At 39.8% G+C, this 25,151-nt stretch overlaps 1 long non-coding RNA gene across 1 annotated transcript; it reads right to left on the bottom strand.

Moving 5' to 3' along the window:
- Positions 1–563: 563 nt before the first annotated feature.
- On the bottom strand, positions 564–23,451 carry LOC147346325 (uncharacterized). Its single transcript, XR_015154114.1, has 2 exons — positions 23,318–23,451; positions 564–1,298 (listed from the first exon to the last, which is right to left on the bottom strand). It is a non-coding gene; the product is annotated as an uncharacterized LOC147346325 (long non-coding RNA).
- Positions 23,452–25,151: the final 1,700 nt, after the last annotated feature.

The following is a 25,151-nucleotide window of genomic DNA, read 5'->3' as shown; positions in this document are numbered from 1 at the left end:
TGCTTATGGTAAAGTTCTAATAATGACCCAAATGTTCCTGAATTATTTGTCTTTTCTTGCCTATCATGAGCACAATTTTTGAGGAATCAAAAAATTAAAGGGAAAAGAAAGAAGAAAAAGGAAAGGGGGAGAAGTAAAAGAAGTTAAATAAATAAAGAAAGAATGGAAGGGAGGGAAGGGCTGGGGATAAGGGAAGTGGGGAGTATTCAAATCTGTCTGTAAATGTGAGGATCTGAAGGTTACTGGTTGTGCTCATGAAAGAAGGATATGCTGGAAGTGGTTTCCTGAACTAGTCTGACCCATGATTCTCTATCAAACTGCCACATTACTCCATCAGATACATCTAATTGTTAATTATGTAGATTGATTATGGAACCCAGCCACAGTAAACCAATTAGACCATATTTAACTGTCTCCTCATTAAAAATTGCCCTCCAGAATGTGTGGTGGCATTGATATGCAAAATCAATTGTTATGAAAATCCTAGTACCTGGAGTGGGAATAATGAATGGTTGAAAGGTGACTATAAGTAAACTATAAACAGTGACACTTCACAAATCAGATCAGTGGTGGGTGAAATTGATTTATTAATAATAGACACACTTATTGTCATCTTAAATCATTAATCATTAACCATAAATAGAGATGATATTACGCATTTGCTTTGGAATTAGATGTTGGCTCTCAAACTTAGCACGATTTTGTTGTTATGAGTCAGGGACTTACTAACCCTGAGTCTCAGTTTCCCCATCTGTAAAACAGAGATTATAACATTTATTGTGAAATGTTTAATAAGAAACAAAAGAGTAAATATACCAAGCTGGATGGATGTGAAAGAACACACCCTATAATTGCCTCTTCCTTCTGCCTCAACACACATACCATCCTCCTCAACTCACAGAAATAGAGAAATTCTAAAGACCAGCTGCATAGCACAGTATTTTATAATCAGATCAGAGATCAGTCGTTCAGTCATGTCCGACTCTTTGCGACCCCATGAATCGCAGCAAGCCAGGCCTCCCTGTCCATCACCAACTCCTGGAGTTCACTCAGACTCGTGTCCAACGAGTCAGTGATGCCATCCAGCCATCTCATCTTCTGTCGTACCCTTCTCTCTTGCCCCCAATCCCTCCCAGCATCAGAGTCTTTTCCAATGAGTCAACTCTTCACATGAGGTGGCCAAAGTACTGGAGTTTCAGCTTTAGCATCATTCCTTCCAAAGAAATCCCAGGGCTGATCTCCTTTAGAATGGACTGGTTGGATCTCCTTGCAGTCCAAGGGACTCTTGAAAAAAGAATCTGAAAAGAATAGATAGAAACATGTATAACTAAATCACTGTTCTAGACTTAAAACTAACACATCATTGTAAACCAACTATACTCCAATTAAAAAAAAAAAGAAATATAGAAATTCTGGCTAAGAACTTAACAACAATAAAAGTTGTTAGCATCATGAACATGTGTATTTAGTCTCATTCCTTCCAAAAATTCCATCAAAATAAAGGAATAAAATGCTATAAATCTTTAAAGACCTATTGAACAGAAGAGTCAACAGAGAACAAACTGAGTCAACGAATGTTAGAAAAGAGGAAGAAGGAGGCGGTCCTAAGATGCAGAGGAATAGGACGGGGAGACCACTTTCTCCCCCACAAATTCATCGAAAGAACATTTGAGCCCTGCGCAAATTCCACAGAACAACTTCTGAATGCTGGCAGAGGACATCAGGCACCCAGAAAGGCAGCCCATTGTCTTTGAAAGGAGGTAGGATAAAATATAAAAGATAAAAAGAGAGACAAAAGAGGTAGAAATGGAGATCCATCCCAGGAAGGGTGTCTTAAAAAAGAGAGGTTTCCAAATACCAGGAAACACTCTCTCTGATGGGTCTGTGGCAAGCCTTGGAATCTCAGAGTGCAAAACAACAGAGAGGAAAAATAAATAAATAATTAAAACCCACAGATTACGTGCCTAACAGCAACTCCCAGCAGAGCAGCAGCCCACACACTTGCATCCCCTACTAGCAAGTGGGGGCAGGACAGGGAGGAGTGGGCTGCATTGCTTAGGGTAAGGACTGGGCCTGAATGCCCTGAGGGCAATCTGAGGGAACTAGCTTGAGATAGCAACCCAGACTGTGGGATAGCTATCCTGGGATCCCGCAAAGAGCCCTAACCACCAGCAGGCATGCTCACAGAACAAAGGACTGAGCAGAGCTAGTCAGCTGTGGACCGGCCCATCCCCCACTGGAGACAGGCAGGTGAGGGCAGCCAGAGCCGGAAGGGGACAATCATGGCCCCAGAGAGGCATCCTATACCAAACTGCAAGCAGACTTCGTTGCTAACCAAGACTTCTTAAGATTCTGGACAGTCGACATCAGCCAGGAGTGTTGCAGCCAGAGATCAACTTCCCAGAAGAGACACATGGCACACCTGAGAAGGCATGCCCATTGTACATCCAGAAAACTGAGCGACTGGGACGGGGCAGGGGATAAGTCGCAGCCTTCAACTGGGGGCGACTATGCACGCCAAGGACATGGTCACCTGAGCTGCTCGGACCTGGGATGGGTGCAAAATGCAGGCCCAACCAAGTCTGCACCTTTGTGGAGTACCTGAGAACCTGAACCTGAGCGGCTTAGACCTGGGAAGTGCATGCAAACCAGGGCCCACATCAGACAGTTCCCAGCAGAGCACATTGTAGACTGGGAAAGCACACACACCATGAGCAGGGGCAAACACAGTGTGGCTGAATCACTGTGAGCACATGCCAGTAGTATTTTTTTGCAGAGTTTCTCCCTCCCCAAAGCACAACTGAACAAGCGAGACCAAAAATAAGTGACCACCACCATGCCCCTTGTGTCAGGGTGGAAATTAGACACTGAAGAGACCAGCAAACAGAAAAAGCTAAAATAAACAGAGGGAACTGCTTTGGAAGTGACAGGTGCAATAGATTAAAACCCTGTAGTTAGCACTGACTACATAGGAAGGGGCCTATAGACCGTAAGAAGTACAAGCCAGACCAAGGAACTACCTGAAAATGAACTGACCCCACACTGTCCACAACAGCTCCAGAGAAAGTCTTAGATATAGTTTTACTATTATCATTTTTTTAATTTAAAAAATTTATTTTAATTTTTTTGGTTATTTTTAAGTCCCCATTACTCCTTTAATTTTCATTTTTATAACTTACTATTACCTTGACTAAAAAAAAAAGAAACACTCTATTTTTAAAAGCAAACTTTGTATATATATATATATTATAATTACTGTGACTTTGTGTTTGTTTTGTTTTGTTTTTTGGGGTTTTGTTTTTGTTTTTAATATTGTATTTTTGAGAATCTAACCTCTACTCAAGATTTTTAATCTTTGCTTTTTGGTATTTGTTATCAACTTTGTACCTTTAAGAACCCAGTCTTCAGTACCCACTTTTACTTGGGAGCGAGATCACTGGCCTGATTGCTCTCTCCCCATTTTGACTCTCTTTTTTCTCCACCAGGTTGCCTCTGTCTCCCCACTCTCCCTTCTCTTCTCTACCCAACTCTGTCAATCTCTTTGTGTGTTCTGGGCTGTGGAGAACACTTAGGGAACTGATTACTGGCTAGATCTGTCTCTATCCTTTTGATTCCCCCTTTTATCCTCCTGCCCACCTCTGTCTCCCTCCTCCCTCTTCTCTTCTCCATGTAACTCTGTGTACCTCTTTGGGTGTCCCTCACTGTGGAGAAACTTTTCATCATTAACCTAGATGTTTTATCATTGGTGCTGTATAGATGGAGAAGTCTTGAGGCTACTGTAAGAATAAGACTGAAAACCAGAGGCAGGAGGCTTAAGTCCAAATCCTGAGAACACCAGAAAACTCCTGAATCCAGGGTACATTAATCGATAGGAGCTCATCAAACTCCTCCATACCTGCGCTGAAACCAAGCACCACCCAAGGGCCAACAAGCTCCAGAGCAAGACATATGCAAATTCTCCAGCAACACAGGAACATAACCCTCAGCCTCAATATACAGGCTGACCAAAGTCACACTAAACCCATTGACTTCTCAAAACTTATTACTGGACACTTCATTGCACTCCAGAAAGAAGAAATTCAGCTCCACCCACCAGAACACTGACACAAGCTTCCCTAACCAGGAAACCTTGACAAGCCACCCGTCGAACCCCACCCACAGCGAGAAACCTCCACAATAAAGAGAAACCACCAACTGCCAGAATACAGAAAGGCCACCCCAAACACAGCAATATAAACAAGATGAAAAGGCAGAGAAATACCCAGCAGGTAAAGGAACAGGATAAATGCCCACCAAACCAAACAAAAGAGAAAGAGATAGGGAATCTACCTGATAAAGAATTCTGAATAATGATAGTGAAAATGATGCAAAATCTTGAAAACAAATTGGAGTTACAGATAAATAGCCTGGAGACAAGGATCGAGAAGATGCAAGAAAGGCTGCTGAATAACCAACAAATCACAGAAGAAATCAAAAAAGAAATCAAAATATGCATATAAATGAATGAAAATGAAAACACAACAACTCAAAATCTATGGGACACTGTAAAAGCAGTACTAAGGGGAAGGTTCATAGCAATACAGGCATACCTCAAGAAACAAGAAAATAGTCAAATAAGTAACCTAACTCTACACATAAAGCAACTTGAAAAGGAAGAAATTATGAACCCCGGGGTTAGTAGAAGGAAAGAAATCTTAAAAATTAGGGCAGAAATAAATGCAAAAGAAACAAAAGAGACCATAGCAAAAATCAACAAACCCAAAAGCTGGTTCTTTGAGAAGATAAATAAAATGGACAAACCATTAGCCAGACTCATCAAGAAAAAAAGGGAGGAAAATAAAATCAACGAAATTAGAAATGAAAACGGAGAGATCAAAACAGACAACACAGAAATACAAAGGATAATAAGAGACTATTATCAGCAACTATATGCAAATAAAATGGACAACTTGGAAGAAATGGACAAACTCTTAGAAAAGTACAACTTTCCAAAATTGAACCAGGAAGAAATAGAAAATCTTAACAGACCCATCACAAGCATGGAAATTGAAACTGTAATCAGAAATACTCGAACAAACAAAAGCCCAGGACCAGACGGCTTCACAGCTGAATTCTACCAAAAATTTAGAGAAGAACTAATACCTATCCTACACAAACTCTTCCAGAAAATTGCAGAGGAAGGTAAACTTCCAAACTCATTCTATGAGGCCACCATCACCCTAATACCAAAACCTGACAAAGATCCCACAAAAAAGGAAAACTACGGGCCAATATCACTGATGAACATAGATGCAAAAATCCTTAACAAAATTCTAGCAAACATAATCAAACAACATATTAAAAAGATCATACATCATGACCAAGTGGGCTTTATCCCAGGGATGCAAGGATTCTTCAATATCTGCAAATTAATCAATCAATGTAATACACCACATTAACAAATTGAAAAATAAAAACCATATGATTATTTCAATAGATGCAGAGAAAGCCTTTGACAAAATTCAACATCCATTTATGATAAAAAAAAAAAAAAACCTTAGGGAAAGCAGGAATAGAAGGAACATACCTCAACATAATAAAAGCTATATATAACAAACCCTCAGCAAACATTATCCTCAATGGTGAAAAATTGAAAGCATTTCCCCTAAAGTCAGGAACAAGATAAGGGTGCCCACTCTCACCACTACTATTCAACATAGTTTTGGAAGTTTTGGTCACAGAAATCAGAGCAGAAAAAGAAATGAAAGGAATCCAGATTGGAAAAGAAGAAGTAAAACTCTCACTGTTTGCAGATGACATGATCCTCTACATAGAAAACCCTAAAGACTCCACCAGAAAATTACTAGAGCTAATCAATGAATAAAGTAAAGTTGCAGGATATAAAATTAACACACAGAAATCCCTTGCATTCCTATACACTAACAATGAGAAAACAGAAAGAGAAATTAAGGAAACAATTGCATTCACCATTGCAATGAAAAGAATAAAATACTTAGGAATATATCTACCTAAAGAAACAAAAGACCTATATATAGAAAAGTGTAAAACACTGGTGAAAGTTATCAAAGAGGACACAAATAGATGGAGAAATATACCATGTTCATGGATTGGAAGAATCAATATAGTGAAAATGAGTATACTACCCAAAGCAATCTATAGATTCAATGCAATCCCTATCAAGCTACCAATGGTATTTTTCAGAGAACTAGAACAAATAATTTCACAATTTGTGTGGAAATACAAAAAACCTCAAATAGCAAAAGCAATCTTGAGAAAGAAGAATGGAATTGGAGGAATCAACCTGCTTGACTTCAGGCTCTACTACAAAGCCACAGTCATCAAGACAGTATGGTACTGGCCCAAAGACAGAAATATAAATCAATGGAACAAAATAGAAAGCCCAGAGATAAATCCATGCACCTATTTACACCTTACCTTTGACAAAGGAGGCAAGAATATACAATGGAGAAAAGACAATCTCTTTAACAAGTGGTGCTGGGAAAAGTGGTCAACCACTTGTAAAAGAATGAAACTAGAACACTTTCTAACATCATACACAAAAATAAACTCAAAATGGATTAAAGATCTAAACGTAAGACCAGAAACTGTTAAACTCCTAGAGGAAAACATAGGCAAAACACTCTCCGACATAAACCACAGCAGAATCCTCTATGAATCACCTCCCAGAATATTGGAAATAAAAGCAAAAATAAACAAATGGGACCTAATTGAAATTAAAACTTTCTGCACAACAAAGGAAACTATAAGCAAGGTGAAAAGACAGCCTTCAGAATGGGAGAAAATAACAGCAAATGAAGCAACGGACAAATAATTAATCTCAAAAATATACAAGCAACTCCTGCAGCTCAATTCCAGAAAAATAAAAAACCCAATCAAAAAGTGGGCTAAAGAACTAAACAGACATTTCTCCAAAGAAGACATACAGATGGCTAACAAACACATGAAAAGATGCTCAACATCACTCATTATCAGATGCAAATCAAAACCACAATGAGGTACCATTTCACACCAGTCAGAATGGCTGCTATCCAAAAGTCTACAAGCAATAAATGCTGGAGAGGGTGTAGAGAAAAGGGAATCCTCTTACACTGTTGGTGGGAATGCAAACTAGTACAGCCACTATGGAGAACAGTGTCGAGATTCCTTAAAAAAACTGGAAATAGAACTGCCATATGACCCAGCAATCCCACTGCTGGGCATACACACTGAGGAAACCAGAATTGAAAGAGACATGTGTACCTCAATGTTCATCACAGCACTGTTTATAATAGCCAGGACATGGAAGCAACCTAGATGTCCATCAGCAGACGAATGGATAAGAAAGCTATGGTACATATACAGAATGGAGTATTGCTCAGCCATTAAAAAGAATACATTTGAATCAGTTCTAATGAGGTGGATGAAACTCGAGCCGATTATACAGAGTGAAGTAAGCCAGAAAGAAAAACACCAATACAGTACACTAACGCATATATATGGAATTTAGAAAGAAGGTAACGATAACCCTGTATGCGAGACAGCAAAAGAGACACAGATGTATTGAACAGTCTTTTGGACTCTGTGGGAGAGGGCAAGGGTGGGATGATATGGGAGAATGGCATTGAAACATGTGAAATATCATATGTGAAACGAATCACCAGTCCAGGTTTGATGCATGATACAGGGTGCTCAGGGCTGGTGCACTGGGATGACCCAGAGGGATGGGATGGGGAGGGAGGTGGGAGAGGGGGTTCAGGATGGGGAACACATGCACACTCATGGTGAATTCAAGTCAATGTATGGCAAAACCAATACAATATTGTAAAGTAAAATAAATTAATTAATTAATTAAAAATAATTAGGTAGAGATAAGAAAAAAAAAAAAGAAAAGAGGGAGAAGATAGGATAGTGATAATTGTCTCAGCACAGAGAAGAAAATTACAGCATAAATGCAGGAGTGTGGTATCATGCAAAGCCAGCTCCTTTGTCAGGTAGAAATCTAGAAGGCGTCAAGAAATAGAATCACCTGATTTGGTGAAACGTGGTAAAAGGAGAAAGAGGCAAGGGCTAAAAATAGGGGAACTGGTTGAAAACTTGCAAATCCAACAGCCCTCCTCACCATCTCCCCAGCCGGACAAGGCCCCCATCGTCACATTAGGGATGTGTTCATTTCTCTGGGGATAATAACAAATAACTAAACTGGAGGGATTCACACTTGGAGTCCCAGGCCCAGCAGAGGCAAGTGAGTCAATGACTGAGCTGAAAGTTAGATATCTACCCCATACGTCCCTCACTTCTCCCTGAGCACTTCTGGGAGAGAGGGGCTATCACTTCTCTTTCCAGAGAAGGAAAATGGGTATGGAAAGTAGGGGAGCTGTCAGGGGGGGGAAATGAGGTCAACAAATTGCTGTTTTACAAGTTTGAACTTAAATACAAAAACATAACCATCTTGATTATTGTAGCTTTGATTGCCGTAGCATGGAAGCAATCTAAATGTTGATCGACAGATGAGTTGATAAAGAAGATGTGGCACATATATACAATGGAATGTTACTCAGCCATAAAAAAGAACACAGTCATGCCATTTGCAGCAACATGGATGAACCTTAAGATTGTCATATTATAATAAGTGAAGTAAGTCAAATACAGAAAGACAAGTATCGCTTATGTGTGGAATCTTAAAAAAAAGAGGTGGGGGGTAGAAATGAACTTATTTACAAAACAGAAGTAGAATCACAATTGTAGAAAACGAGCATGGCAACCAGGGGGAAAGTGGGGGGAGGAGTTAATTGGGAGATATGGACAGATAGATAGACACTACTATATATAAAAACACATAACCAATAAGGACCTACTGTATAGCACAGGGAACTCTATGCAATACTCTGTAATGGCCTATATGGGAAAAGAAACTTTAAAAAAAAAGCGTGGGTACATGTCTGTGTATAACTGATTCACTTTTGTTGTTCAGCAGAAACTAACACAACATTGTGAATCAACTATACTCCAATAAAAATTTTAAAAAGTACAAAAATAAACAATCATCATGTTGTTTAAAAGAAATATTTCTGCAATAAAAAAACACAAAAAGATATTTTATACAGGATATTTGACAAAAGTAAAAAGGAAGCTGCTCTTAGAATATTGATATTAGGTAAAATACATGTGGAAAAAAGCACCAAGAGAGGGGCACTATTAAAAATAAAAATGACAGTTAGCCAATGAGTTGATGATTACATTTCTCTTCACTTCAAATGTTAGCCTAAAGAATTAAAGCAAAAACTGACAGAACTCTAAGCAGAACATGATATAGCCACAATTATAGTAGATATTTCAGAAACTGAGTTCTCAACCAGACAAAAAATTAATAAGACTATAAGAATTTTGATAAGAATTAACAAGCTAGAAGATGTCGTAGATGTTTTATTTTCTTGCAGACTGTTACATGCCCATTGTCTAGAATAGTGCTTGGCCCATAACAGATACTAAGTATTCCCTGAATGAATTATTGGATGAATATAAAGAAAACTTTACTAACACATTTGTAAGTACTTGCGTGCATGCCTGCTAAGTCACTTCAGTCGTGTCTGACTCTGTGCTACCCTATGGACCATAGCCTGCCCGGCTCCTCTGTGCATGGAATTCTCCAAGCAAGAATACTGGGTTGGGTTGCTATGCCCTCCTCCAGGGAATCTTCCCAACCCAGGGATCAAACCCACTTATCTTACGCCTCCTGCATTGACAGGCAGATTCTTTACCACACTTGTTTAAAAACTGACCAGATACTAGGCTATACAGAAAACCAAAAAAAATTACAAATGATGGAGTTTGCATCCTATGACAAGATGGTGTTCATAATGACTTTTTAGAAGAATGTAAATCATTCCTTTCTGAACATTTAAAAGAAGTTTGTATTTCCAGAGAGTAAAATATCGACGTTATAGAAAGGAAATGTGTGAACATTCTTAGTAGTTTCTGCTCTGCCAGAGTAGCTAGATTTGTAACTGGGCCCAAAGGAAGCACGTCACTTAACTCTACGGAAGCTTCAGTGCTCTGTTTTATAATCTTTCTGAGTTGGCCAATTTGTATCTTCAGCCCGTTCCAAGACTTATCTGTTGTTGTTTAGTCACTCAGTCATGTCTGACTCTTTGCAACCCCATGGACTGTAGCCCACCGGGCTCCACTGTCCGTGGAATTTTCCAGGCATGAACACTGGAGTGGGTTGCCATTTCCTTCTCCAGGGGATCTTCTCAACCCAGAGGTCAAGCCTATATCTACCTGCAACAGCAGGTGGGTTCTTTACCACAGAGCCACCAAGGAAGCCGCAAGACTTATCTGCTTATCCATATAAAAGTCCTGTCCATCTTTCCTTTTTACCTCCCCAAATTTGTCAACCAAAGAATGCAATGTGGCTTATTTTTAATAATAAAAAGCATTCCAATTCACCCTATAGTAGGTTAAAAAGACATCTCCAGTAAAGAAGATATGGTACATATATACCATGGAGTATTACTCAGTCATAAAAAAGAACAAAACTGGGTCATTTGTAGTGATGTGGATGAATCTTGAGTCTGTCACAGAGTGAAGTAAGTCAGAAAGAGAAAAGCAAATATCGTGTACTAATGCACATACATGGAATCTAGAAAAATGGTCCTGATGAACATATTTGCAAGAATACAGACAAGACAAAGAGAATGGTCTTGCAGACACAGTGGGGAAGAAGAGGGTGGGACAAATTGAGACAGTAGCACTAACATATAGACATGACCATGTGTAAAATAGATAAGCAGTGGGAACCTACAGTATAGCACACAGTTCAGCTTGGAAAGGAGGATCAAGAGAGAGGATATATGTATACACAGAGCTGAGTCACCCTGTTGTACAGCAGAAACTAACACAACATTGTAAAGCAGTTATACTCCAATTTAAAAAATAAATTTAATACTAGAAAAAAAAGACATCCTCAGAAAGTTTTCACTTTGAATATGGCAACATTACCAGGTATAGAGTGAAGCCCAAATAAAATACACCACAGGGTAGGAACTGTCAACTGAAGGAGAGTTGATAGAGACACACATGTATAAATGGTATCCAAATTTAAAGAAGTTAATTTCTGAAATGTTTAAAGTTGCCCTCTTGGGGTTCACAATTTCTTCAGAAGGGAAAGAAACATCCTATCTTGATCTGGAATGGTCTTGGCATCCTCCCCCTGCTTCCTTCCCAAGTTTAAAGCCTCAATATCCATTCAAACTGGCACAGTCCTCCAATTAACTCTGCTTCAAAATATACCCCAGTTCAGTACTGTAAGACATTGTGTGGCTTATAAATGACTTAAGTTTTGTCCTCACTGATAACATTTTCCCAAAGTCAAACAGACTCTGCTTTTGTCTCTCTCCTTTTCTTGGTATAGCTGCACTTTATTTCAATACTTCTCTTATAATTGAGCAATTCCATAAAATCAAATAAAATGATTTATAATGGAATGATTACTCCAGGGTAACATTTCAAGTGAAATTAAGATTGAAATCTAATTTAAAAGCTTTAATGTAAATGGGTCATTAGAGGAGGCTCTTCGGGGAATTTGCAATTAAACTAAAGTGACAAGGGTTTTGTAGGGTGATAGACCTAAAGGTGTTAGAATACTGATACATGCTCATCTCGGATGCAGCTGGCCTTATCACGACTGCTCAAAAAGATCAGAGTTGCTGAGTGAAGGCTGCAATCAGAGTCGAACAAAAACATTCCAACCCATTACAAGAATTTCTCATGAAAAGAAAAGTTTCGATTTATGGAAGGGATTTAATGAATTCATTATGTTTAATTGACATTAATTAATTGAATTAACCGTTGTTAACCATCACCATATTATTTTCATTTCAGTATCTTACTTTTACTAACTATCAGATCAGTCGCTCAGTTGTGTCCGACTCTTTGCGACCCCATGAATCACAGCACGCCAGGCCTCCCTGTCCATCATCAACTCCCGGAGTTCACTGAGACTCACGTCCATCGAGTCAGTGATGTCATCTAGCCATCTCATCCTCTGTCGTCCCCTTCTCCTCCTGCCCCCAATCCCTCCCAGCATCAGAGTCTTTGCCAATGAGTCAACTCTTCGCATGAGGTGGCCAAAGTACTGGAGTTTCAGCTTTCTCATCATTCCTTCCAAAGAAATCCCAGGGCTGATCTCCTTCAGAATGGACTGGTTGGATCTCCTTGCAGTCCAAGGGACTCTCAAGAGTCTTCTCCAACACCACAGTTCAAAAGCATCAATTCTTCGGCACTCAGCCTTCTTCACAGTCCAACTCTCACATCCATACATGACCACAGGAAAAACCATAGCCTTGACTAGACAGACCTTTGTTGGCGAAGTAATGTCTCTGCTTTTGAATATGCTATCTAGGTTGGTCATAACTTTCCTTCCAAGGAGTAAGCGTCTTTTAATTTCATGGCTGCAGTCACCATCTGCAGTGATTTTGGAGCCCCCCAAAAGAAAGTCTGACACTGTTTCCCCTGTTTCCCCATCTATTTCCCATGAAGTGATGGGACCGGACGCCATGATCTTCGTTTTCTGAATGTTGAGCTTTAAGCCAACTTTTTCACTCTCCACTTTCACTTTCATCAAGAGGCTTTTGAGTTCCTCTGTACTTTCTGCCATAAGGGTGGTGTCATCTGCATATCTGAGGTTACTGATATTTCTCCCAGCTTGTGTTTCTTCCAGTCCAGCATTTCTCATGATGTACTCTGCATAGAAGTTAAATAAGCAGGGTGACAATATATAGCCTTGAGGAACTCCTTTTCCTATTTGGAACCAGTCTGTTGTTCCATGTCCAGTTCTAACTGTTGCTTCCTGACCTGCATACAAATTTCTCAAGAGGCAGGTCAGGTGGTCTGGTATTCCCATCTCTTTCAGAATTTTCCACAGTTTCTTGTGATCCACACAGTCAAAGGCTTTGGCATAGTCAATAAAGCAGAAATAGATGCTTTTCTGGAACTCTCTTGCTTTTCCCATGATCCAGAGGATGTTGGCAATTTGATCTCTGGTTCCTCTGCCTTTTCTAAAACCAGCTTGAACATCAGGAAGTTCATGGTTCACATATTGCTGAAGCCTGGCTTGGAGAATTTTGAGGATTATTTTACTAGCGTGTGAGATGAGTGCAATTGTGCGGTAGTTTGAGCATTCTTTGGCATTGCCTTTCTTTGGGATTGGAATGAAAACTGACCTTTTCCAGTCCTGTAGCCACTGCTGAGTTTTCCAAATTTGCTGGCATATTGAGTGCAGCACTTTCACAGCATCATCTTTCAGGATTTGGAATAGCTCAACTGGAATTCCATCACCTCCACTAGCTTTGTTCATAGTGATGCTTTCTAAGGCCCACTTGACTTCACATTCTAGGATGTCTGGCTCTAGGTCAGTGATCACACCATCGTGATTATCTGGGTCGTGAAGATCTTTTTTGTACAGTTCTTCTGTGTATTCTTGCCACCTCTTCTTAATATCTTCTGTTTCTGTTAGGTCCATACCATTTCTGTCCTTTATTGAGCCCATCTTTGCATGAAATGTTCCTTTGGTATCTCTGACTATAGAACTATTCATTTCACAATAACTAAGTTTTCTACTGATACAATCTTTGATATATGATTTGTTACTATATTAATACAATCTCTAGACACAATAATTGCTGGGAAAGATTGAGGGCAGGCAGAGAAGGGTACGAAAGAGGATGAGATGGTTGGATGGCATCACTGACTCAATGGATGTGAGTTTGGGTAAACTCCAGGAGTTGGTGATGGACAGGGAAGCCTGGCGTGTTGTGGTTCATGGGGTCGCAAAGAGTCAGACACGACTGAGTGACTGAACTGAACTGAACTGACACACAATAATAGAATACTCTGCCTAGCCTCTTTGAATCCTACCCATCTTCACCTTCAGAGATTTCCTTTCTGCCTGTGTGGGTCTTTGACAATTAGTCATTTACTTTATTTTCTAAATTCTTTCTATTTTTGTTCTTAGATCATCTATTTAATAATGAAGCTTCCATGTGAATAGGTCCTAGTTCTCCAAAAAGAAACCATGATGAATTATTTTTTCTACAGTTGGAATACTGCCCTGCACATAAGAAGGGTAATAAATGTTTGATCTTATTAAGAATATGCTATGTGCTCAGTCACTCAGTCGTGTCCGACTCTTTGTGACCCCTTGGACTTAGCTCACCAGGCTCCTCTGTCCCTGAGGATTCTCCAGGCAAGAATACTGAAGTGGGTTGCCATGCCCTCATTCAAGGGATCTCTCAACCCAGGGATCAAACTCAGGTCTCCTGCATTGCGGCAGATTCTTTACCATCTGAACCACAAAGTGAGTGAAGTTGCTCAGTCCTGTCTGACTCCTAGTGACCCCATGGACTGCAGCCTACCAGGCTCCTCTGTCCATGGGATTTTCCAGGCAAGAGTACTGGAGTGGGATGCCATTGCCTTCTCCATCTGAACCACAAGGGAAGCCCAATTATATAAGGAGTTAACTTTTATTGATCATTTTAAATCAACAAGGCATTGTTAAGCCCTTAATGTAAATGATCTCATTTAATCTTTGCAATCATTCTAGATAGCAGAAATATTATTATCTCCATTTTTTAAACCTATATACCAAAGTTTAGAAATGTTTCAGTAACTTGTTCAAGGTCACAGAGTTAATGAGTGGAAGACACAGAATTTAAAACCACAATTACATGTAACCAAAGCCCGTGATTGTATCTATTATGCTTGACAGTTGAAGTTTGAGGTGAAACATGATCACAGGAAAACCAAGGTTATGATGGTTTCTTCCTACTGTGTATATCCATACATCTGATTGATTTTGTACATTAACAGATATAATTGGCCCCAGCTTTTCAAAAGCTGGACTCATTCAGAAAGAATAAAAATAAAATTCCTGAGCCATCCAACAGATGTTTCCAAATGTTTAGATTTATTTTTATGAAGGTTTTCTAAAAATCAATTTCAATTTATACACTTTATTTTTGTGGATGACAGAGATTTGAAAAGCTCTATTGAGAGCAGTGGCTGAAGTTTTACTTATTGCTTTTGAAACTCTCCAATTTTATATATTGATATATGACAGCTTTTGCAGAAGAAGCAACACAAATGGTTCATAAACCACTCTTTTTTTCTTGGCTAGCACCTAGAAGGCAAGGGTCTGGTGAGTGGAGAGGTGTTCAGATCATGAACCATATAGCTCAACAGCAGAAAATCAAGAGATTGCAAAAACCTCTTCAAGGAAAGGCATTCGGAGAGAAAATGAACAGTCTGAGATGTGTACTTTTTTGCCATCCTCTCATAAGATACACAATCTTTCCTTCAGATGATTAAAATAATTATATCATTCATTTCAATGTTGTCGTATTTGGCAACTTGCATAGATCTGACTGATGGAGCAGTGGGGGTGAGGGTAGATTAAGCTAGGTAATAGTTTCCAGAGAGAAGGAGAGAGCCAGCAGCTAATAGATCATTAAGCACCTAGGTAGTTAGAAATATTGGCAACTCCTTTCAGCTTGTTCTGCCAGAACTTCACATGAAAAAGCAGATATTGTTGAACTATCTCCAATAATAGTCAGGTATCTGCCTGCCCTCTCAAGAATGAGCCTGGGTTGGCTTTTGTGGTCAGAGAAATGCTGTCTGGTTATTAGGAGTCATAGCTTAGTTCCATCTAGATCTGTTTTTTGGAGAATTATGTTTTATGTTGTGCAAGACACAGAGGAAATCTTCCGGGAAAGATGTCACATGTACAACCACAGCCTTCAGTCACGTGTACCCCGGCCCTGCACTCCAGCCGTCCTGGTCTTCAGTGTTCCTTGCACATGTTCAGCTTCTTCCTGGCTTGCCTGCCACAGGGCCTTTGTGGGTGCTGCCCCTTCTACCCAGACTCCTCTTTTCTAGGCTCTTTTCATCCCTTGTAACTTCTCATCTTTTCAACTTAAGTTTCTATCCAAGTGCTACCTCCAGAGAAAGTTCCCTGACCATTTTGTGTACACACATACACACAAACACAAAATGGTTTGATACTTACAGAGAACTCTCTTTCCTTTTAAAAGCCATCCACTAATGAAAAAACAAAGAAAGATGGAGAAACTGCTACAGATTAGAAAAGACTAGAAGACCAGATGAATGTATACAGTGTGGTCTTCTGTATCAGATCAGGAGGGCAAAAAATAATATTAGTGAGAAGCCTAATGAAATCCAAGTAAAGTCTCTAGTTTAGTTCACAGAATTGTGTTGGGTTGGCCAAAAAGTTCCGGAAGTTCCAAAAAGTCCCACAACAGCACATGGGAAAACCCGAACGAACTTTTTGGCCAAGCCAATACCAATGTTCATATCTTAGTTTTGTCAAAGGTACCACAGTTAAGATTTCAGCACTAAGAAAAAGCTGGGCAGAAAATATATGGGAATTCTCTGTACTATATTGGCAAGTTCCCTGTCAATCTAAAATTATTCCGAAATAAATAGTATAGTGAAAAAAATTAACTTCTACATAATGTCTATACGTCCCAATAACTTTCCGTGTCATGAAGCACAACAATCAGCTACTTTTCCTGTTGCCTTGGTTTTCTTTCCCTTTCGTTGCTCCTAGCATGCTCAGATCTCAGTTTTCCAAAGACTTCTGAAAGAGGGCTTGCGTCCCTGGTTCGTTCAGGTGGGGGCGTGATGGATGGGAAGTGTCATGAGAAGGGACGACTCCTGACAATCCTGGGCGCTGGGCTTGGTTCCTTTCTTTATTTCTGGGGTGTACTCCCCACAACTCGCTGGGCACAGACATCAGAAGATTTCCTCTCTCCTTCCCTCAGATGGCCTATATTAGCCAGGTGTTTTGACACACTCGGAGATTTATTAAAAACTGTGGGTGTCACATTCCTGGTGGCAAGTTACAAAACATTCTGTACGGCCAGATGTTCTAAACGTAGAGACACATTTTCATTTGATATAAAAGAAAGTAAGATTTGGTTACAACAGGTAACAGCAGTCAGCAAGTTGTTTTCTTAACCCTTTGGGGACACAAAGATGAATCAGACACTGCCCCCAGAGAACCCATTAGAGAACAAAATATGTCTTCAGAGGGCCAGCTTTTTTGAAAGAGAAAAGCGGTGTTTATGACACAAAAATCACAGAATGAGTGGCCCCTTCTGATAATCTATATTTTAAGTAAAAGCTCTGCAACCCAGACTCTGCCACTTACTAGCTGAATAACACTGGGCGATTTCCTTAACCTGTATACTCTAGTTTGTTCATCTGTAAAATGGGAACAATAATGATACTTTCACATGTGGATTTAATGAGTTAATTTCTATAAAATCCCGAGAATAGTGTCTGGTACACAGAAAAGTGTGTGCTCTGGTGGCTCAGACAGTAAAGAATCTGCTTGCAATGCAGGAGATCTGGGTTCAATCCCTGGGTCAGGAAGATCCCCTGGAGAAGGGAATGGCTACACAACCCCGTATTCTTGCCTGGAGAATTCCATAGACAGAGGAGTCTGGCAGGTACGGTCCATGGGGTCGCAAAGAGTTGGACACCACTGAGCTACTAACACTCACTTTCACTTTTCCCCCGAGAATAGTGTCTGATACACAGAAAAGACTCAATAAATACCAGCTGCTACCACTGTTATTAAAATAAATATGTAAATAGCAAATAATGCTAACAGGATTAGAATTAGGTTGAAAAACTACCATCTATTACTGCTCTTCAATAACTTATTGTAAGCCATTCTTCTACTTCATAGCTCATGGAACCTACCATTAAAGTAAGAGTATCATTTTATTTGCTGATTAGTGCAAAGCATAAGCAAAAGAGTAATGTACACATCTATTCTTTTCCAATAGAATACAATACCTTTCCCCTCACTTTGCCCAAAAGATGTTTCTCAAAGTAGAGTGCAAAATAATAATTCTGTCATTTGAGAAAAAATTCTCATTAACTTACATTATTAGTTTCATATGTGATTGGTCATCCTTCTTGAGATACGAAATTCTGGTATTTCCTGTTTATTTAATGTTCCTATCAGGCAGCTAATGATATATGTGATTTTATAAGGCATTTTTCCACTACCACTATCATTTCAATCTCCTGGATCAATTAAATGGCTCTGATGATTTGTGACAATCTTCAGGTATTGCAAGATAAAGCTTTTGCCATTTTAACTGGTAGGTTAATTCTGATAACGATGACAGACTGGAATGAGCTCATGATTTCATGAGACAGAATCCCTCAAAATCCCCATGCTACTAGAGAGAGAACGAAACCTCTCCAGTAGTAAGGCCTGTCTGTCCTGCCCCTGCCTTACTTTCTGCCATCTTACCTTAAAGGTGGGTTTTAAGGAAAAAACAAGGAAGAGAAGAGAGAAAAGTTGTGTGATTGCTTTTTTAAATATTTATTTCTGTATTCACTTCTTTAGCTGCATCAGGCCTTAGTCGTGGGCACGCAGGTTCCGGAGCACACGGGCCCAGTAGCTGCATATGCAGGCTTAGTTACCCCGTGGCATGTGGGATCTTAGTTCCCGGACCAGGCGTGGAACCCACATCCCCTGCATTAGAAGGCAGATTCTTACCCACTAGACCACCAGAGAAGTCCCCGGGGAGGAAAGCTCAGTGGTCTTTCTATACAGGTTTGTCAAACCTCAGAACTAGGAAAGCAGAGATTATGTCCCCAGAACACTGTCTTGTAAACATAACCTTCTACTTTGCTTAATATGATTAGCTTTATGGAAATACTTCCACATTATAGAAAAAACATCCTCAAAGAAACAACTGAAGGTGACCCTTGAACAATCCAGGTTTGAACTTCATGGGTCCACTTGCATGTGTGGGAACTCGCTTCAATTGTGTCTGACTCTTTGTGACCCCATGGCCTGTAGCCCGCCAGGCTGCTCTGTCCATGGGGATTCTCCAGGCAAGAATACTGGAGTGGGTGGCCATGCCCTCTTCCAGGGGAATCTTCCCAACCCAGGAATCGAACCTGCATCTTTTGCATCTCCTGCACTGGCAGGTGGGTTCTTTACCACTAGAGCCACCTGGGTGACTTTGGACAAGGTCACTCAAATTTCATCTGTCAAACAGGTAACATTTCATGTATCAATGCATAGAAGACCCCTAGGTTCTATGATGACCTGATGTACATAACTCATTCCAGCAATTCTGAGAGGTCTCATGAGAGATGAGGACACCGAGGCTGAGGAGAGAGGGCCTTACTCAAGGTCGCAGTAATTGCTAGAGCGGGAGATCAAACTGATATCTCGTCTGACGCTAAATAACAAAATTAGCTATCCTGCTGAGCTCCTGCAAGAAGCCAGTACAGCGCCCTCTACGTATCAACTGATGTAAATTTTGCAGTAATTGTTGGAGGTAGTACTATCATCTGGGTTTCCCAGGTGGCGCTAGTGGGAAAGAACCCACCTGCCGACACAGGAGGTGTGGTTCAATCCCTGGGTCGGGAAGACTCCCTGGAGAAGTGCAGGGCAACCCACTTCAGCACTGTTGCCTGGAGAATCCCATGGACAGAGGAGCCTGGAGACTACAGCCCATGGGGTCCCAAAGAGTCAGACACAACCGAAGTGACTTAGCACGCATGGGCACAAGTACTATCATTATCCTTACTTCCCAGACTACAAAATCCATTCTGAGGATACATTTCTCATCGTGTAGCCCCCTCATTTATATGTGCATGTATGACATTTTCCTAACGTCTTTGTGACACATTTAAACACAAAATGCTAATATAAGCCATGCACATGTTTCCCAAAATGTTTTGAGTGGGTTTTCCCTTTCGCTCTAGCTTCCTATCAAATACTTTTCTCCAGGCTCCTTTGTGGCGTATGGAGAAGGACAGAATTTATCCTCAACTGACAGAGCTCCTTTAGGTCTATATGCGTATGTGCTAAAATGCCGATCTCATTTACAAGACATCACCATCAGTGTAAAAACTGCTTGTGGAGTGGCTTCCCTGGTGGTCCACCGGGTAGGAATTGGCCTGCCAATGGAGAGGATATGAGTTTGAGCCCTGGCCCAGGAGGACCACACATGCCATGGGGCAACTATGCTTCATCAGCCATAAAGAGAGAAGCTGGAGTGTCCCAGAGCCTGTGCACCGCAACAGCAGAGCAGTCCCTGCTCACCGCAAATAGAGAAAGCCGGAGAGCAGCAGCAAAGACCCAGCACAGCCAGAAATAAATGAATACAAATTTACAGATAAAAATAAACACTGATTGTGATTTTCTACCACCTCTACATTTTCCTCCTGAAGAACAAGATAACATTTTATTGTTTCAAAACCACCAAGAAGCCACAAATTTAATGAGAAATTAATGACCAGGAGAATGATTGCAGTCAAATTCTGAACCAAGTTGAACCTTTGGGTTTTTTCAATGTTCAATCAAATATCACCATCCTGGCGTGTGAGTTTATTTTTTCTTGGCATCATGTAACTTCCTGTTTCTAAGAAAAAAGGATTAAAGTGTCCCATAAAAAAAAATAGCTCCAAAAGCTTCTTGGACATCAAAGGGACCTTACACAACAACATTTTGATGAGTTAAGTGTAAAGGAATCAAAAACACATGGATTAAATTTCCCATAAAACCCACATGTGTTTAAAAATCAAGGGAAAACGTGCTTGGCCAAATGCGTTTGGGGTTTTGTCAAACCCCAAACATTTGAGGAATAGTGTGAGATGTTTAAGGAACACAAAACACAGCTGGATCGGCCTGTATCAGTCCAACAGCATATGCCAGTGGGAGATGATAAGGAAGATAAACCCACAAAACTGTAGCTTGGGCCTAAAAACCACATCCCTGATGACTGATAAGTAATGTTTTCACTGCCTCTAAACTTAGAAAATTACAATTTATATAACCTGTTAGAAGTCGCTTAGTAAAGAACTCTCTACTTTAAAAAAAAGGGGGGGAAAGAATCATCATTTTCAACCTTTCGATTTTCCAGCCTAACCAGATGGAATCTTTTCCACCCCTTTCAAACCTTAATCAAGTTGCCCCATGCTTTGTATTATCTTTGACTTAGCTTTGCTAGACTAAGCACATTATTAATTGATTCTCCTTTTATTTACAATACTATTGCTTGAAATATATACTAGAGTGTATAATTGAATTTGGGGTTTACTGTAATTAAAAAAGTCAAAAGAGCAATAAACATAAACGTTGGTAAATAATTGCCTCTGAGAACCAGCATAAATCATCAAGATTAAATGATTTTATATCACATTTCAACTCCTTAATTTTAATTTATGATTGCCAACCTACTTCCGTCATTGCTGACTAGAATTTCTTGTCAGTTCTTTCCATCTTTAGAGGTGATGGCAAGGAACTCCTGAAGATTCTCTTTCTCTGGGGGCTGAAATAATGGATCCATGTCTTTTCCTTCCTATCATTTTCCCAGAGCATTCTACTTATTTTAAAAATTAGCCCAAGTAATGGGGAGCACAATTTGATTGTGGATTTAAGTACTTTTTCAAATCTACTTTCCAATTTAATAGATAAGATTTTTCATTTGGGGGAAGATCTAGTTTACAGATGTATAAATAAACAGAAACAGTGACAGATTTTATTTTCTTGGGCTCCAAAATCACTGTGGATGGTGACTGCAGCCACAGAATTAAAAGACACTTGCTCCTTGGAAGAAAAGCTATGACCAACCTAGGCAGCATATTAAAAAGCAGAGACATCACTGCCAACAAATGTCCATATAGTCAAAGTGATGGTTTTTCCAGTATTCATGTACAGATGAGAGAGTTGGACCACAAAGAAGGCTGAGCACCAAAGAATTGATGCTTTTGAATTGTGGTATTGGAGAAGACTCTTGAGAGTCCCTTGGACTGCAAGGAGATCTAACCAGTCAATCGTGAAGGAAATGAGTCCTGAATATTCATTGGAGGGACTGATGCTGAAGCTGAAGCTCTGATACTTTGGCCACCTGATGCAAAGAACTGACTAATTGGAAAAGACCCTGATGCTGGGAAAGACTGAGGGCAGGAGGAGAAGTGGGTGACAGAGGATGAGATGGTAGGATGGCATCACTGACTCAGTGGACTTGAGTTTGAAGCAAGCGCCGGGAGTTGGTGATGGACAGGGTGGCCCGGCATGCTGCGGTCCATAGGGTCTCAAAGAGGTGGACACGACTTAGTGATGGAACAACAACAAATAAATAAGTGTTTCCTTTGGCTAAGCAATACTGAATATAATGTTTTGAGTGATAAAAATAATTATTGAGAGCACTGACATGATTTCCAAGATGGTATAAAAGTTCATGATCCCATGGTTTGTGCTTTCTTGACCTCGCCCACAAGTAGTTAATCAGCAATACTGCAAATTCCTAATTCTTCTTTTCAATACAGACAACACAGAGTACTCTGTAAGAACATAATGCAATGAAAACATAAATAAACACCAAGTATTTTTCCCAAATGAAAGCACACAGTTATGGGAACGCAGTGCATATTTTTCTACTCTCCGTCTCAGTCTCTGCAACACGAATTAGCAGCTTCTCCACACTTGAGTCCGAGCTCTGCTCTCCACGTGACAACGTCCGGCGAGGTCACGTCTCAGGAGCTAACCCTGTACATGAATGAAAACAGCAAAAGCACCCGGGAGAGAATTTATTGCTAATCATTCGCTTAGCCATCATTTGCTAAGATCGGAGTCAGACACTTTAAGACATTAGCTTTAAAGCTCACAGCAACAACCTGGACAGGGAGATTTCCACTGCTTCTGTTTCACCACCAAGGAGGACGCTGAATCTCAAAAAGATTAAGCTGCTTGCCCATGAATAAGCAGACAGACGTGTTTGGTCACAAAGCCCATACCCTCTCCTCAACTCTGTTGCCTCTTATATATTTAAGGCAAATAAAAGAAAACAGTGACCATGTCTTAGGAGACTGAAGAGAGGGACCACAGGAGAGACAAGAGGAATATAATCCTGTCTTAAGAGATTGGCAGCCTCTCCCATCGATATGGTTTGTAGTTTCTGAAATCGCAGATCCTGTTCTGTTGCCCACCCTAACGGCTATTCTATGTCCCAGCGTGATACATCTTTCTCTCCAGACATGACTTGGATCGGTTTGCTGCATTTATACTCTTTTAAATTTCTTTTGCACATGCTCAGGGCATCATTTTGGAGAGCAGTCAATTGCTCAGGGAACTGATTCCATGATGCTTTCAAGGCTGTCACCTGTTTCTCATTATTTCTTTCCTGAGCTTAGCGAACGGACATGAGTGTTCTCTACGGTGGGAATGAAAAGTCTGTGGCCAGAAAAACAAAATCACACTCACCATCATCGTGCTCTTCCTATTATAGTCTCGTCTCCCTGGTCAGCATGATGCGTCCTGGAATGAAGAGAAAACCTGCTCAACAACAAGGACTTTTATTCACTGCAGCCTTAGAGGCCTTCCCGTTAATGTCCAGGGTCAGGAACTAGGCTGATGGGTCACATGAGGTTGGCAGCATATGGTAAAATAATTAGCAGGTCATCCTAGACTCGAGCAGGTGCTGTCCTGTGAATGAGAACCACAGAGAGTTTGCAGCAGGCCAAGATCATGCAGAATGGTGCCAAAACCCAAAATCACTACATGAGAGCAAATCAACAAAGTGAGATCACGAAAGAGGAACAGCTCCTCCAAAAAGAGATGAGAAAAATGTGCTGTCTTGACAATAAGAGTAATTTAAATTAAGTTAAACTAAGATGGGAGGAAATGAGAAGAGATAGAAAAAACAGATACATTCAGCTATAAAATACCAAATACATGCATTTCAGGCAGTTTAAGAAAACTGGAAGCAAATATCTTTAAAAGCCTAACATGAGTAGTCAATAGATAAATGGACAAATAAAGAGAATAGACAGTTTACAAAGAGAAGAAATATGAAGGAAAATATCCCTTTTCACTAGAAATAAATCTATTTTTTCAAATGGTGTATTCTTCTGGTCAGTTAAATTCATACTTTTTAAAGTGCATCATTCCCATCGAAGATGAGAATCAAAGGAAATAAACACTTTCAAACATTGCTGATGGTACTCTGAATTAGCATAAATCTTTTACAAAGAAATCTGGCAATGGATATCAAAGTCCCCCAATATTTATATATTTTGGCTGCCTTAGAAACTGACTCTAAGGAAAAAATCTTTAGTATACATACAAAGATATTCGTTACAGCATTATTTATGGTCAACATACAGAAATAAACCCCAAAATATCCTGAAAAGGAAAAATGATGGATCCAGTCAATGAAATATGACAGCAAAAGTGATTTTGTGTATGTGTTTGCTACATTTATTTTGTTTTTTTTAGCTTTCTGTTTTATATTGGAGTATAACTGATTATCAGTGTTGTGGTGGTTTCAGGGGCACAGCAGAGCGACTCAGCCGTACACACACCCGTATCCATTCTGAAAAAGTGATTATTATGAAGACTAAACACTTTGGAAGTGCTTTTGCGATCATATTGATTGAGAAAGAGCAAGCAAAAAATTCTATGATAATAAATACAAACAAACAAATTTTGTATCAGAAAAAGGAGACTGAAAAGAAACATACTAAAATAACAGCAAGGATTGTACAAGCATGGTGGAACTCTCGCTATTATATATTTTTTCTTCATTTGCCACACCTTCCTCAATGTGATTGCATCACTTTTATTAATGCGATTTTTAAGGAGTAGAGCTAACATTTTAAAATCACTATCTTTTTAAATAACTCATTGAAGGATCAGAGAAAAAAACCCAAACACTGACAAGACACACACAGCATTTATATTTAAGGGAAAGATAACAGGAAGGCATCTAAATAGGTCCTATAATCTATAAAGAGATAAACCTCTTTTATCTGGAAGACAATGTATTGAATGTATTGAAACATGCAGAAAAGCGTGGTGAAGAGGAATACATGCCAAAAGAAATGAATTTCCTTCTAAAATACGTTGAAATGTACATAGATAAGGAAGTAAAAAACAGATTTCTATGAGGTAGCCTGGGCTACAGTCTTCTGTTCTTGCCATTTTAGGCCGTATGGACTCAGTAAACAAGTCTGTTTGACATTGTCTCAGAGTATCTTCCCTGAGGCCAGAAGGCTCTATTAGATTTCTTGAATCCTATTCTGACTCTGTAATTCTA

This window comes from Bos grunniens, chromosome 24, assembly GCF_055505025.1.
Source record: "Bos grunniens cultivar Pamir isolate PY7600 chromosome 24, Bosgru_T2T1.0, whole genome shotgun sequence".
NCBI classification, from domain to species: Eukaryota; Metazoa; Chordata; class Mammalia; order Artiodactyla; family Bovidae; genus Bos; species Bos grunniens.
This window is presented reverse-complemented; position numbering and strand designations above follow the sequence as displayed.